The 16,753-nt window shown below is 42.2% G+C and overlaps 1 long non-coding RNA gene across 1 annotated transcript; it reads right to left on the bottom strand.

The window, feature by feature from the left end:
- Positions 1–3,883: 3,883 nt before the first annotated feature.
- On the bottom strand, positions 3,884–16,068 carry LOC106581592 (uncharacterized). The gene is made up of 3 exons (XR_006767612.1): positions 16,008–16,068; positions 12,985–13,101; positions 3,884–3,940 (listed from the first exon to the last, which is right to left on the bottom strand). It is a non-coding gene; the product is annotated as an uncharacterized lncRNA (long non-coding RNA).
- Positions 16,069–16,753: the final 685 nt, after the last annotated feature.

The following is a 16,753-nucleotide window of genomic DNA, read 5'->3' as shown; positions in this document are numbered from 1 at the left end:
TGGATCACTCAAATTACACATCAAGACTACCAATAAATACTCACCTTCATTTTACTCACCTTGTCCTGGTCTGCTTCTGGGTTCTGTCTTAGAGAAACGTGACAGCAGGCATGGAATATGGGACAACATGCTAAACTTATGACTACTTTAATACACTATAAGTAATATGTCCGAATAATTACGACTTTTTCAAATGGGAGAACTACATGCATAAAATACTTTCATATCTGATAATACTGACCTCAGAGTCTCCAGTTTACAGTGGGGATTCCCCAGTCCAGCAGAGAGCAGCTTCACTCCTGAATCCTTCAGGTCATTGTTACTCAGGTCCAGCTCTCTCAGGTGTGAGGGGTTTGAACTGAGAACTGAGGCCAACACTTTACAGGATGTGTCTGTGAGTTTACAGCCAGTGAGTCTGCAAACACAGAAGAAATACAATGACAGACAGGTTGTATTAAAATGATATGCTTAGCTTTCTCTGTTTACGCTGTTACCCATTTACAAGTAATGTGTTGGGTTTGACCTCAGAGCTGAGACCAGAGAAGCACAGCCTTCCTCTGTGACTCCACAGCCTGACAAAGAGATCATGACTTCAAACACATTGTTAATTTAGTGTAGAAGGACAATGGCAGATGCATTTGGTTAATTCTCCCAAACAACATATAGATTCTTCTTCTGTCTCCTAGAGTTGTATGGTCATATTGTTATACTAATGTGAAAATCAATGCATTTATTCAATGTTTTCAATATAATATTAAACACATATTATAATGCATATTTTTCTTTAACCTGAATATTTCTTCCTGATGATTAGTTTTTATATGTCATTTTATGTACTCACAGAACAGCTCTGGAGGCTTTGACCACTGGCAGCAGCCTCAGAAGACCTTCCTCTGATCTGGAGTATTTCTTCAGGTCAAACACATCCAGCTCCTTTTCTGAAGTCAGCAACACAAAGACCAGAGCTGACCACTGTGCAGGTGACAGGTTGGGTTCTGAGAGACTTCCTGAGCTCAGGAAGCTTTGGATCTCCTCCACTAGAGAATGGTCATTCAGTTCATTCAGACAGTGGAACAGATTGATGCACCTCTCTGGAGAGGGATTCTCCCTGATCTTCTCTTTGATGTACTTGACTGTTTTTTCATGGGTCTTTGAGCTGCTTCTTGTCTTTGTCAGTAGATCTCGTAAGTGCTTCTGATTGGACTCCAGTGAGAGTCCCAGAAGGAAGCGGAGGAAAAGGTCCAGGTTTCCCGTCTCACTGTGTAAGGCTTTATCCACAGCACTCTTGTAGACAGTAACTTCAGGCTTGTCTCTGAACAGCGCAGAAAGGTTCCTGGACGTTGATTGCGGTTCGGCCATTAGATTCTCATTGTTGTTGATGAATGAGAGGAACACATACACAGCAGCCAGAAACTCCTGAATGCTCAGATGAACGAAGCAGTACACCTTGTCTTGGTACAGAACACATTCCTCTTTAAAGAGCTGTGTGCACAATCCTGAGTACACCGAGGCTTCATTGACATCAATGCCAGCCTCTTTCAGGTCTCCTTCATAGAAAATCAGATTGCCATTCACAAGCTGTTGAAAAGCCAGTTTTCCCAGTGACAGAATGCTCTCTTTATTCCAGTGTGGACCTGTCTCTTCTTTCCCAAGATACTTTTCATTCTTCTGTTTGGTATAAAACTCCACAAGGTGTGTGTACATCTCAGTCAGAGTCTTGGGCATCTCTTCTCTCTTATGTTTCAGCATGTGTTCAAGGACTGTTGCAGAAATCCAACAGAAGACTGGAATGTGGCACATGATGTGGAGGCTCCTTGATGTCTTTATGTGTGAGATGATTCTGCTGGCCAGGTCCTCATCACTGAATCTCTTTCTGAAGTACTCCTCCTTCTGTGGGTCATTGAACCCTCGTACCTCTGTCACCTGGTCAACACACCCTGAAGGGATCTTATTGGCTGCTGCAGGTCGGGTAGTTATCCAGATGAGAGCAGAGGGAAGCAGATTTCCCTTGATGAGATTTGTCAGCAGAACATCCACTGAGGTTGACTCTGTGACGTCACAACAGATCTTGTTATTCTGGAAGTCTAGGGGCAGTCGGCACTCATCCAGACCATCAAAGATGAACACAACTTTGTACTTGTCGTAATTGGAGATTCTTGATTGTTTGATTTCCATTGAGAAGTGATTGAGAAGTTCAATCAAAGTGTGTTTGTCCCCTTTCATCAAATTCAGCTCCCGAAAAGGGAATGAAAATACAAATTGAACATCCTGATTGGCTTTTCCTTCAGCCCAGTCCAGAATGAACTTCTGCACAGAGACTGTTTTTCCAATGCCAGCGACTCCCTTTGTCAGCACAGTTCTGATAAGTTTGTCTTGTCCAGTTAAGGGTTTGAAGATGTCGTTACATTTGATTGCAGTCTCTGGTCTTGCTTGTTTCCTGGTTGTTGTCTCAATCTGTCTCAGCTCATGTTCATTATTGACCTCTCCTGTTCCTCCCTCTGTGATGTAGAGCTCTGTGTAGATCTGATTGAGAAGTGTTGGGTTTCCTTGTTTAGCGATCCCCTCAAATACACATTGGAACTTCTTCTTTAGATTAGATTTGAGTTCACGTTGGCAAATCACAGCAAGCTCATCTGAATAAAGAAATACCACAGAGGATATTAATATTACATCTGTTTTCATGCCTACAGTATTGTAGGACTGTTATAAAGTTTAAATTATAATAATTTCTTCTCTTAACTGATTGTATAAATGTTTCCATTATGTTATTATTGGTATTATTGATGATATTATTAGTGTTGTCCCTCCCTCCTCTCTCTCTCTCTTTCCCTCTCTAATTGTCTCTCTGTCCTCTGTCTCTCCTCTTCTCTCTCTCTAAATTAATCACCACAACACATCCCTGCTGCTACTTGATGAGGTCACAAGGTGTTGCGTTAAGGCTGCTACAATATCATTGAGTTACACAGCTACTTTAGCTGTACTTTAGCTACAGCTTTTAAATGTTATAAAACAGCATTCAACATGAGGCAGACAGATCTTACATTTCTCCAGTGTGTCAGCAAGCTCCTTCTGGTTCATTTTCCTCAGGACGTGCAGTGTGATCTTCAGAGCCCCCTCTCTGGCACTGCTCTCCAGCTTCTCATCTTCAGCATCCACCACTTCCTCATCCTGCTTCTGACTCTCAAAGCCTTCTGGGAGTTCAGGACTAAGAATCCTCTTGAACATCTTCAGCTCGTTCTTCACAAATGTCATAATTTTCTCTTCAAGCAACTGAAATAAATAAAGTAAATAAGTTAAGCAAGAGAAGAAATGCTTTCTCATTAACACAATAATGAATAATTGACAGATAAACTTTACTTGAGGTAAACAAAAACAAATGTACATAACAGGACCACATACACTGAATATAGAGTCCAGGTCTGTTTGATGACTCTGGGAAGACTGACCACTGAGAATCTCTGACTCTGATCTCTCCTGTTGGTTTCTGTGGACAAAACATGAGATTACATCTCCTCAACCAGGGAGTACACACACACACACACACACACACACACACACACACACACACACACACACACACACACACACACACACACACACACACACACACACACACACACACACACACACACACACACACACACACACACGCAGGGAGGGAACGTTGTGTTTGTTTAATATTGTTTTAGGACTATGAAAATGGACTAAAGGATTAGCCTATGGATTATGAAAACAACCAAAAGAAATGTGAAAATGGGAGAGGAGAAATGACTAGAGACAGTGTTGTTTAACTCACTGACCATGACCCATGAGTTCTTCTTACCTTTGTTCAGTAGAAAAGTCTCCCTCTCTAAACTCTATAGGATGATCCATAGACCAGTCACTCTTCATGGACACACAGCTGGGTACAGGGGAGGCTGGTCTCTCCTGCTTGATTGGTCTTCAACACAACAGAGACAAACATTACATCTCTCATCTACTCTGAGCTCAGATGGGAAACATAAGAAGACTTTCATTCCAAAATGCAACATATCACTTTACAGAAATGTTCATAAATTAGTCTTTATTGTTTAAAGAAATTAGTAAAGAGATTGTTGTGTTTTTTCACTATCTAATCATGGCATGGGTTGTTCAATGACAGACATGTATTTGTTTAAAATCTATCACTTGATGGTTTCATTTCAGAGACAAATAATGTTTTTGCTAAATGCAATATATCTGCCTCACTCTCAGAGAAATCAGTAGTACTGCTAGGTTTTACACAGTAATAATATATATCTGCCTCACTCTCAGAGAAATCAGTAGTACTGCTAGGTTTAATAAAGTAATACTATATATCTGCCTCTCAGAGAAATCAGTAGTACTGCTAGGTTTAACACAGTAATAATATATATCTGCCTCACTCTCAGAAAATCAGTAGTACTGCTAGGTTTTATACAGTAATAATATATATCTGCCTCACTCTCAGAGAAATCAGTAGTACTGCTAGGTTTTATACAGTAATAATATATATCTGTCTCACTCTCAGAGAAATCAGTCTTACTGCTAGGTTTTATACAGTAATAATATATATCTGCCTCACTGTCAGAGAAATCAGTAGTACTGCTAGGTTTAATACAGTAATAATATATATCTGCCTGTCAGAGAAATCAGTAGTACTGCTAGGTTTTACACAGCAATAATATATATCTGCCTCACTCTCAGAGAAATCAGTAGTACTGCTAGGTTTTACACAGTAATAATATATATCTCTCTCTCAGAGAAATCAGTAGTACTGCTATGTTTTATACAGTAAAAAATAACATGGTACTACATTTTTAATAAAGAAATGTACAAATGATACATTTGTGACATCAATATATATATATATTTTAAAAAATATTCAAGAAATTTGTATGTGATCTGTTTGTAAAACATTTACATTTGACACTTTTGTCATTTAGCAGATGTCCTTATCCAGGGCCTGGTTTCCCAAAAGCATCTGAATGAATCGTTAGAACCTTCATAGGAACATCGTTAAATCTCAGAGCTTGAAAGAGAGCGACCCGTCTCTACATATTTTACTGGTTTGTGACTCACTGACTCCACCCCCAGCCAGAGGGGAATAAAGTAGCCCAGGAGTTAACCTGTTATGGCTAGGGGGCAGTATTTTCACAGCCGGATAAAAAACGTACCCGATTTAATCTGATTATTACTCCTGCCCAGAAACTAGAATATGCATATAATTATTAGCTTTGGATAGAAAACACTCCAAAGTTTCTAAAACTGTTTGAATGGTGTCTGTGAGTATAACAGAACTCATTTGGCAGGCCAAAACCTGAGAAGATTCCATGCAGGAAGTGCCCTGTCTGACAATTTCTTGCCCTTCTTGATTATCTCTATCATTACAGAGGATCTCTGCTGTTACGTGACACTTCCTATGGCTCCCATGGGCTCTCAGAAGGCGGCAAAAAGCTGAATCGTGGCTTTGCAGGCTCTGGCTGAAAAAAAGTAGAGCGTTTGGGTAGTGGCTGGTTACAGTACCGTGAGACTCAGGCGCGTGCACGAGTCGACCGAATGCTTTATTTTCTTTTGTCTGTTTACCTAAACGCAGATTCCCGGTCGGAATATTATCGCTTTTTTACGAGAAAACGGCATAAAAATTGATTTTAAACAGCGGTTGACATGCTTTGGAGTACGGTAATTGAATATTTAGAAATCTTTTGTCACGAATTGCGCCATGCTCGTCACCCTTATTAACACTTCGGATAGTGTCTTGAACGGACGAACAAAACGCCGCTTTTTGGATATAACTATGGATTATTTTGAACCAAACCAACATTTGTTATTGAAGTAGCAGTCCTGGGAGTGCATTCTGACGAAGACAGCAAAGGTAATAACATTTTTCTTATAGTAAATCTGACTTTGATGAGTGCTACATTTGCTGGGTGTCTAAATAGCTAGCCGTGATGGCTGGGCTATCTACTCAGAATATTGCAAAATGTGCTTTCACTGAAAAGCTATTTTAAAATCGGACACCTCAATTGCACAAAGGAGTTCTGTATCTATAATTCTTAAAATAATTATTATGTTTTTTGTGAACGTTTATCGTGAGTAATTTAGTAAATTCACCGGAGGTTTGCGGGGGGTATGCTAGTTCTGAACGTCACATGCTAATGACAAAAGCTGGTTTTTGATATAAATATGAACTTGATTGAACAAAACATGCATGTATTGTATAACATAATGTCCTAGGTGTGTCATCTGATGAAGATCATCAAAGGTTAGTGCTGCATTTAGCTGTGGTTTTGTTTTTTGTGACATTATATGCTATCTTGAAAATGGGTGTCTGATTATTTCTGGCTGGGTACTCTGCTGACATAATCTAATGTTTTGCTTTCGCTGTAAAGCCTTTTTGAAATTGGACATTGTGGTTAGATAAAGGAGAGTCTTGTCTTTAAAATGCTGTGAAATAGTCATATGTTTGAAAAAATGGAAGTTTTTGTATTTTACAGGAATTTGTAATTCGCGCCACGCCTATCATTGGATATTGGAGCAGGTGTTCCGCTAGCGGAACGTCTAGATGTAAGAGGTTTTTTAACACACTCAGGTCAGGGAGAGTTGGAGAGGCAGGTTTATGGTTCCCCCCCTAGACTCTCAGGAGTTAACACACTCAGGTCAGGGAGAGTTGGAGAGGCAGGTTTATGGTTCCCCCTAGACTCTCAGGAGTTAAAACACTCAGGTCAGGGAGAGTTGGAGAGGCAGGTTTATGGTTCCCCCCTAGACTCTCAGGAGTTAACACACTCAGGTCAGGGAGAGTTGGAGAGGCAGGTTTATGGTTCCCCCCTAGACTCTCAGGAGTTAAAACACTCAGGTCAGGGAGAGTTGGAGAGGCAGGTTTATGGTTCCCCCTAGACTCTCAGGAGTTAACACACTCAGGTCAGGGAGAGTTGGAGAGGCAGGTTTATGGTTCCCCCCTAGACTCTCAGGAGTTAACACACTCAGGTCAGGGAGAGTTGGAGAGGCAGGTTTATGGTTCCCCCCTAGACTCTCAGGAGTTAACACACTCAGGTCAGGGAGAGTTGGAGAGGCAGGTTTATGGTTCCCCTAGACTCTCAGGAGTTAACACACTCAGGTCAGGGAGAGTTGGAGAGGCAGGTTTATGGTTCCCCCTAGACTCTCAGGAGTTAACACACTCAGGTCAGGGAGAGATGGAGAGGCAGGTTTATGGTTCCCCCTAGACTCTCAGGAGTTAACACACTCAGGTCAGGGAGAGATGGAGAGACAGGTTTATGGTTCCCCCTAGACTCTCAGGAGTTAAAACACTCAGGTCAGGGAGAGATGGAGAGGCAGGTTTATGGTTCCCCCCTAGACTCTCAGGAGTTAATTAACACACTCAGGTCAGGGAGAGTTGGAGAGGCAGGTTTATGGTTCCCCCTAGACTCTCAGGAGTTAACACACTCAGGTCAGGGAGAGATGGAGAGACAGGTTTATGGTTCCCCCCTAGACTCTCAGGAGTTAAAACACTCAGGTCAGGGAGAGATGGAGAGGCAGGTTTATGGTTCCCCCCTAGACTCTCAGGAGTTAATTAACACACTCAGGTCAGGGAGGGTTGGAGAGGCGGGTTTATGGGTCCCCTAGACTCTCAGGAGTTAACACACTCAGGTCAGGGAGAGTTGGAGAGGCAGGTTTATGGTTCCCCCCTAGACTCTCAGGAGTTAAAACACTCAGGTCAGGGAGAGATGGAGAGGCAGGTTTATGGTTCCCCCCTAGACTCTCAGGAGTTAAAACACTCAGGTCAGGGAGAGTTGGAGAGGCAGGTTTATGGTTCCCCCCTAGACTCTCAGGAGTTAACACACTCAGGTCATGGAGAGATGGAGAGACAGGTTTATTATTCCCCCCTAGACTCTCAGGAGTTAATTAACACACTCAGGTCAGGGAGAGTTGGAGAGGCAGGTTTATGGTTCCCCCCCCTAGACTCTCAGGAGTTAACACACTCAGGTCAGGGAGAGTTGGAGAGGCAGGTTTATGGTTCCCCCCCTAGACTCTCAGGAGTTAACACACTCAGGTCAGGGAGAGGTGGAGAGGCAGGTTTATGGTTCCCCCTAGACTCTCAGGAGTTAACACACTCAGGTCAGGGAGAGGTGGAGAGGCAGGTTTATGGTTCCCCCCTAGACTCTCAGGAGTTAACACACTCAGGTCAGGGAGAGTTGGAGAGGCAGGTTTATGGTTCCCCCCTAGACTCTAAGGAGTTAACACACTCAGGTCAGGGAGAGATGGAGAGGCAGGTTTATGGTTCCCCCCCTAGACTCTCAGGAGTTAACACACTCAGGTCAGGGAGAGATGGAGAGGCAGGTTTATGGTTCCCCCTAGACTCTCAGGAGTTAACACACTCAGGTCAGGGAGAGTTGGAGAGGCAGGTTTATGGTTCCCCCCCTAGACTCTCAGGAGTTAACACACTCCAGGTCAGGGAGAGTTGGAGAGGCAGGTTTATGGTTCCCCCCCCTAGACTCTCAGGAGTTAACACACTCAGGTCAGGGAGAGTTGGAGAGGCAGGTTTATGGTTCCCCCCTAGACTCTCAGGAGTTAACACACTCAGGTCAGGGAGAGTTGGAGAGGCAGGTTTATGGTTCCCCCTAGACTCTCAGGAGTTAAAACACTCAGGTCAGGGAGAGTTGGAGAGGCAGGTTTATGGTTCCCCCCCTAGACTCTCAGGAGTTAACACACTCAGGTCAGGGAGAGTTGGAGAGGCAGGTTTATGGTTCCCCCTAGACTCTCAGGAGTTAAAACACTCAGGTCAGGGAGAGATGGAGAGGCAGGTTTATGGTTCCCCCCTAGACTCTCAGGAGTTAACACACTCAGGTCAGGGAGAGATGGAGAGGCAGGTTTATGGTTCCCCCCTAGACTCTCAGGAGTTAACACACTCAGGTCAGGGAGAGTTGGAGACGCAGGTTTATGGTTCCCCCCTAGACTCTCAGGAGTTAACACACTCAGGTCAGGGAGAGTTGGAGAGGCAGGTTTATGGTTCCCCCCTAGACTCTCAGGAGTTAACACACTCAGGTCAGGGAGAGATGGAGAGGCAGGTTTATGGTTCCCCCCTAGACTCTCAGGAGTTAACACACTCAGGTCAGGGAGAGTTGGAGAGGCAGGTTTTTGGTTCCCCCCTAGACTCTCAGGAGTTAAAACACTCAGGTCAGGGAGAGTTGGAGAGGCAGGTTTATGGTTCCCCCCTAGACTCTCAGGAGTTAAAACACTCAGGTCAGGGAGAGATCGAGAGGCAGGTTTATGGTTCCCCCCTAGACTCTCAGGAGTTAACACACTCAGGTCAGGGAGAGATGGAGAGGCAGGTTTATGGTTCCCCCCTAGACTCTCAGGAGTTAACACACTCAGGTCAGGGAGAGGTGGAGAGGCAGGTTTATGGTTCCCCTAGACTCTCAGGAGTTAACACACTCAGGTCAGGGAGAGTTGGAGAGGCAGGTTTATGGTTCCCCCCTAGACTCTCAGGAGTTAACACACTCAGGTCAGGGAGAGATGGAGAGGCAGGTTTATGGTTCCCCCCTTGTCTCTCAGGAGTTAACACACTCAGGTCAGGGAGAGTTGGAGAGGCAGGTTTATAGTTCCCCCCTAGACTCTCAGGAGTTAACACACTCAGGTCAGGGAGAGTTGGAGAGGCAGGTTTATGGTTCCCCCCTAGACTCTCAGGAGTTAACACACTCAGGTCAGGGAGAGTTGGAGAGGCAGGTTTATGGTTCCCCCCCCTAGACTCTCAGGAGTTAACACACTCAGGTCAGGGAGAGTTGGAGAGGCAGGTTTATGGTTCCCCCCTAGACTCTCAGGAGTTAACACACTCAGGTCAGGGAGAGATGGAGAGGCAGGTTTATGGTTCCCCCCTAGACTCTCAGGAGTTAAAACACTCAGGTCAGGGAGAGTTGGAGAGGCAGGTTTATGGTTCCCCCTTGACGATCAGGCTCTGGTTGTGGGGGATGTTCAGCTTGGGGTTGTGAGGAGCTGATAACAGTAACCCGCATGGATTTCGTAAAAGAGCTGTTTCCCGAAACCATCAATAACATTACACTTGGAAAATGCTTGTGATCTACCTCCTGTCTCAGACCACTAGAACAGCTGAGTAATCTACCTCCTCCCTCAGACCACTAGAACAGCTGAGTAATCTACCTCCTGTCTCAGACCACTAGAACAGCTGAGTAATCTACCTCCTGTCTCAGACCACTAGAAGAGCTGAGTAATCTACCTCCTGCCTCAGACCACTAGAACAGCTGAGTAATCTACCTCCTGGGTTAAGACCTCTGGGGACTGAAGTATCCATAACATACTATAGTCCTTCTGTAGGTTTAGACCTCTGGGGACTGAAGTATCCATAACATACTATAGTCCTTCTGTAGGTTTAGACCTCTGGGACTAAACATACTATAGTCCTTCTGTAGGTTTAGACCTCTGGGACTAAACATACTATAGTCCTTCTGTAGGTTAAGACCTCTAGGACTAAACATACTATAGTCCTTCTATAGGTTAAGACCTCTGGGACTAAACATACTATAGTCCTCTAGGTTTAGACCTCTGGGGACTGAAGTATCCATAACATACTATAGTCCTTCTGTAGGTTTAGACCTCTGGGACTAAACATACTATAGTCCTTCTGTAGGTTAAGACCTCTGGGACTAAACATACTATAGTCCTTCTATAGGTTAAGACCTCTGGGGACTGAAGTATCCATAACATACTATAGACCTTCTGTAGGTTAAGACCTCTTGGGACTGAAGTATCCATAACATACTATAGTCCTTCTATAGGTTAAGACCTCTGGGGACTGAACATACTATAGTCCTCTAGGTTAAGACCTCTGGGACTAAACATACTATAGTCCTTCTATAGGTTAAGACCTCTGGGGACTGAAGTATCTATAACATACTATAGTCCTTCTGTAGGTTTAGACCTCTGGGACTAAACATACTATAGTCCTTCTATAGGTTAAGACCTCTGGGGACTGAAGTATCTATAACATACTATAGTCCTTCTATAGGTTAAGACCTCTGGGACTAAACATACGATAGTCCTTCTATAGCTTAAGACCTCTCTGGACTGAAGTATCTATAACATACTATAGTCCTTCTGTAGGTTTAGACCTCTGGGACTAAACATACTATAGTCCTTCTGTAGGTTAAGACCTCTGGGACTAAACATACAATAGTCCTTCTATAGGTTAAGACCTCTGGGGACTGAAGTATCTATAACATACTATAGTCCTTCTGTAGGTTTAGACCTCTGGGACTAAACATACTGTAGTCCTTCTATATGTTAAGACCTCTGGGACTAAACATACTATAGTCCTCTAGGTTAAGACCTCTGGGACTAGACATACTATAGTCCTCTAGGTTAAGACCTCTGGGACTAAACATACTATAGTCTTTCTATAGGTTAAGACCTCTGGGGACTGAAATATCTATAACATACTATAGTCCTTCTATAGGTTAAGACCTCTGGGGACTGAAGTATCCATAACATACTATAGTCCTCTAGGTTAAGACCTCTGGGACTAAACATACTATAGTTGTTCAATAGGTTAAGACCTCTGGGACTAAACATACTATAGTCCTTCTATAGGTTAAGACCTCTGGGACTAAACATACTATAGTCCTTCTATAGGTTAAGACCTCTGGGGACTGAAGTATCTATAACATACTATAGTCCTTCTGTAGGTTTAGACCTCTGGGACTAAACATACTGTAGTCCTTCTATATGTTAAGACCTCTGGGACTAAACATACTATAGTCCTCTAGGTTAAGACCTCTGGGACTAGACATACTATAGTCCTCTAGGTTAAGACCTCTGGGACTAAACATACTATAGTTGTTCAATAGGTTAAGACCTCTGGGACTAAACATACTATAGTCCTTCTATAGGTTAAGACCTCTGGGACTAAACATACTATAGTCCTTCTATAGGTTAAGACCTCTGGGACTAAACATACTATAGTCTTTCTATAGGTTAAGACCTCTGGGGACTGAAATATCTATAACATACTATAGTCCTTCTATAGGTTAAGACCTCTGGGGACTGAAGTATCTGTAACATACTATATTCCTTCTGTAGGTTAAGACCTCTGGGGACTGAAGTATCTATAACATACTATAGTCCTTCTATAGGTTAAGACCTCTGGGACTAAACATACTATAGTCCTTCTATAGATTAAGACCTCTGGGGACTGAACATACTATAGTCCTCTAGGTTAAGCCTTCTATAGGTTAAGACCTCTGGGACTAAACATACTATAGTCCTTCTGTAGGTTAAGACCTCTGGGACTAAACATACAATAGTCGTTCTATAGGTTAATACCTCTGGGGACTGAAGTATCTACAACATACTATAGTCCTTCTATAGGTTAAGACCTCTGGGACTAAACATACTAAAGTCCTCTAGGTTAAGACCTCTGGGGACTGAAGTATCTATAACATACTATAGTCCTTCTATAGGTTAAGACCTCTGGGGACTGAAGTATCTATAACATACTATAGTCCTTCCTTCTATAGGTTAAGACCTCTGGGACTAAACATACTATAGTCCTTCTATAGGTTTAGACCTCTGGGACTAAACATACTATAGTCCTTCTGTAGGTTAAGACCTCTGGGACTAAACATACTATAGTCCTCTAGGTTAAGACCTCTGGGACTAAACATACTATAGTCCTTCTATAGGTTAAGACCTCTGGACACACACACACACACACACACACACACACACACACACACACACACACACACACACACACACACACACACACACACACACACACACACACACACACACACACACACACACAGGGAGGGCACGTTGTGTTTGTTTAATATTGTTTTAGGACTATGAAAATGGACTAAAGGATTAGCCTGTGGATTATGAAAACAACCAAAAGAAATGTGAAAATGGGAGAGGAGAAATGACTAGAGACAGTGTTGTTTAACTCACTGACCATGACCCATGAGTTCTTCTTACCTTTGTTCAGTAGAAAAGTCTCCCTCTCTAAAGTATATAGGTTCACCCATAGACTTGTCACTCTTCATGGACACACAGCTGGGTACAGGGGAGGCTGTTCTCTCCGGCTTGATTGGTCTTCAACACAACAGAGACAAACATTACATCTCTCATCTACTCTGATCTCAGATGGGGAACATAAGAAGAGCTCCAACATGCAACATATCACTTTACAGAAATGTTCGGAAATTTGCCTTTATGGTTTAAAGAAATTATGGAAGAGATTGGTGTGTTATTTCACTATCTAATCATGGCATGGGTTGTTCAGTGACAGACATGTATTTGTTTAAAATCTATCACTTGATGGTTTCATTTCAGAGAGAGAAATAATGTTTTTTGCTAAATGCTATATATCTGCCTCACTCTCAGAGAAATCAGTAGTACTGCTAGGTTTAACACAGTAATAATATATATCTGCCTCACTCTCAGAGAAATCAGTAGTACTGCTAGGTTTAACACAGTAATAATATATATCTGCCTCACTCTCAGAGAAATCAGTAGTACTGCTAGGTTTAACACAGTAATAATATATATCTGTCTCACTCTCAGAGAAATCAGTAGTACTGCTAGGTTTAACACAGTAATAATATATATCTGCCTCTCAGAGAAATCAGTAGTACTGCTAGGTTTAACACAGTAATAATATATAACTGCCTCTCAGTGAAATCAGTAGTACTGCTAGGTTTAACACAGTAATAATATATATCTGCCTCTCAGAGAAATCAGTAGTACTGCTAGGTTTAACACAGTAATAATATATATCTGCCTCTCAGTGAAATCAGTAGTACTGCTAGGTTTAATACAGTAATAATATATATCTGCCTCTCAGAGAAATCAGTAGTACTGATAGGTTTAACACAGTAATAAAATATATCTGCCTCTCAGAGAAATCAGTAGTACTGCTAGGTTTAATACAGTAATAATATATATCTGCCTCTCAGAGAAATCAGTAGTACTGCTAGGTTTAATACAGTAATAATATATATTTGCCTCTCAGAGAAATCAGTAGTACTGCTAGGTTTAATACAGTAATAATATATATCTGCATCACTCTCAGAGAAATCAGTAGTACTGCTAGGTTTAACACAGTAATAATATATATCTGTCTCACTCTCAGAGATCAGGCTATATGGAGTACCAGTACTGAGTCAATGTGCAGGGGTACCAGGTAGTTGAGGTAATAATGAGACTATAAGGAGTACCAGTACTGAGTCAATGTGCAGGGGTACCAGGTAGTTTAGGTAATAATGAGACTATAAGGAGTACCAGTACTGAGTCAATGTGCAGGGGTACCAGGTAGTTTAGGTAATAATGAGACTATAAGGAGTACCAGTACTGAGTCAATATGCAGGGGTACCAGGTAGTTGAGGTAATAATGAGACTATGGAGTACCAGTACTGAGTCAATGTGCAGGGGTACCAGGTAGTTGAGGTAATAATGAGACTATAAGGAGTACCAGTACTGAGTCAATGTGCAGGGGTACCAGGTAGTTGAGGTAATAATGAGACTATAAGGAGTACCAGTACTGAGTCAATGTGCAGGGGTACCAGGTAGTTGAGGTAATAATGAGACTATAAGGAGTACCAGTACTGAGTCAATGTGCAGGTGTACCAGGTAGTTGAGGTAATAATGATACTATAAGGAGTACCAGTACTGAGTCAATGTGCAGGGGTACCAGGTAGTTTAGGTAATAATGAGACTATAAGGAGTACCAGTACTGAGTCAATGTGCAGGGGTACCAGGTAGTTGAGGTAATAATGAGACTATGGAGTACCAGTACTGAGTCAATGTGCAGGGGTACCAGGTAGTTGAGGTAATAATGAGACTATAAGGAGTACCAGTACTGAGTCAATGTGCAGGGGTACCAGGTAGTTGAGGTAATAATGAGACTATAAGGAGTACCAGTACTGAGTCAATGTGCAGGGGTACCAGGTAGTTGAGGTAATAATGAGACTATAAGGAGTACCAGTACTGAGTCAATGTGCAGGTGTACCAGGTAGTTGAGGTAATAATGATACTATAAGGAGTACCAGTACTGAGTCAATGTGCAGGGGTACCAGGTAGTTGAGGTAATAATGAGACTATAAGGAGTACCAGTACTGAGTCAATGTGCAGGGGTACCAGGTAGTTGAGGTAATAATGAGACTATAAGGAGTACCAGTACTGAGTCAATGTGCAGGGGTACCAGGTAGTTGAGGTAATAATGAGACTATAAGGAGTACCAGTACTGAGTCAATGTGCAGGGGTACCAGGTAGTTGAGGTAATAATGAGACTATAAGGAGTACCAGTACTGAGTCAATGTGCAGGGGTACCAGGTAGTTGAGGTAATAATGAGACTATAAGGAGTACCAGTACTGAGTCAATGTGCAGGGGTACCAGGTAGTTGAGGTAATAATGAGACTATAAGGAGTAACAGTACTGAGTCAATGTGCAGGGGTACCAGGTAGTTGAGGTAATAATGAGGCTATAAGGATTACCAGTACTGAGTCAATGTGCAGGGGTACCAGGTAGTTGAGATAATAATGAGACTATAAGGAGTACCAGTACTGAGTCAATGTGCAGGGGTACCAGGTAGTTGAGGTAATAATGAGACTATAAGGAGTACCAGTACTGAGTCAATGTGCAGGGGTACCAGGTAGTTGAGGTAATTGAGGTAATATGTACAGGTAGGTAAGGATAAAAGTGACTAGGCAATCAGGATAGAGATTATATCTCTTCATCCAGGGAGAGCACACACACACACACACACACACACACACACACACACACACACACACACACACACACACACACACACACACACACACACAACAGGGAGGGAATATTGTGTTTGTTTAATATTGTTTTAGGACTATGAAAATGGACAAAAGGATTAGCCTATGGATTATGAAAACAACCAAAAGAAATGTGAAAATGGGAGAGGAGAAATGACTAGAGACAATGTTGTTTAACTCACTGACCATGACCCATGAGTTCTTCTTACCTTTGTTCAGTAGAAAAGTCTCCCTCTCTAAACTCTATAGGATGATCCATAGACTGGTCACTCTTCATGGACACACAGCTGGGTACAGGGGAGGCTGGTCTCTCCTGCTTGATTGGTCTTCAACACAACAGAGACAAACATTACATCTCTCATCTACTCTGATCTCAGATGGGAAACATAAGAAGAGTTCCAACATGCAACATATCACTTTACAGAAATGAGCTTTTATTGTTTAAAGAAATTATGTATTAATTATTACATCTCTCACAGACAAGGATTTGTTTAAAATCTATCACTTGATGGTTTCATTTCAGAGAGACAAAAATCATGTTTTTTTATGCAAAATGCTATATATCTCCCTCACTCTCAAATGTGACTGACCGGCTCAATTTGGTAATTAACTAAATAACTACATATATAGTGATTTAGGTTTATGTCAGTTTAATTGTTTGTTATGGTATAAGTTGTTATTTTATGATTGTAAGTGATACAATTAACTAGTAATTCTCAGTAATTACTACTTTAGTAAGGAATAACACATTTTTTCAGCACTACTGCAGTTGCTAAATAATTCCAATAGATGGGAACATAAGACCACAATGACATTTCAGAATATTAGTTTAGTTTTCTCCCTGGATACACCACCACTCCCCACACTTCCTGCAGAACCCCTGCAGTACCTCCGCAGACCCCGGATTGAGAACCCCTGATTTAGCAGAAGCTCTTATCCAGAGAGATTTACAGTA

This window comes from Salmo salar, unplaced genomic scaffold, assembly GCF_905237065.1.
Source record: "Salmo salar unplaced genomic scaffold, Ssal_v3.1, whole genome shotgun sequence".
In the NCBI taxonomy this organism is placed as follows: Eukaryota; Metazoa; Chordata; class Actinopteri; order Salmoniformes; family Salmonidae; genus Salmo; species Salmo salar.
This window is presented reverse-complemented; position numbering and strand designations above follow the sequence as displayed.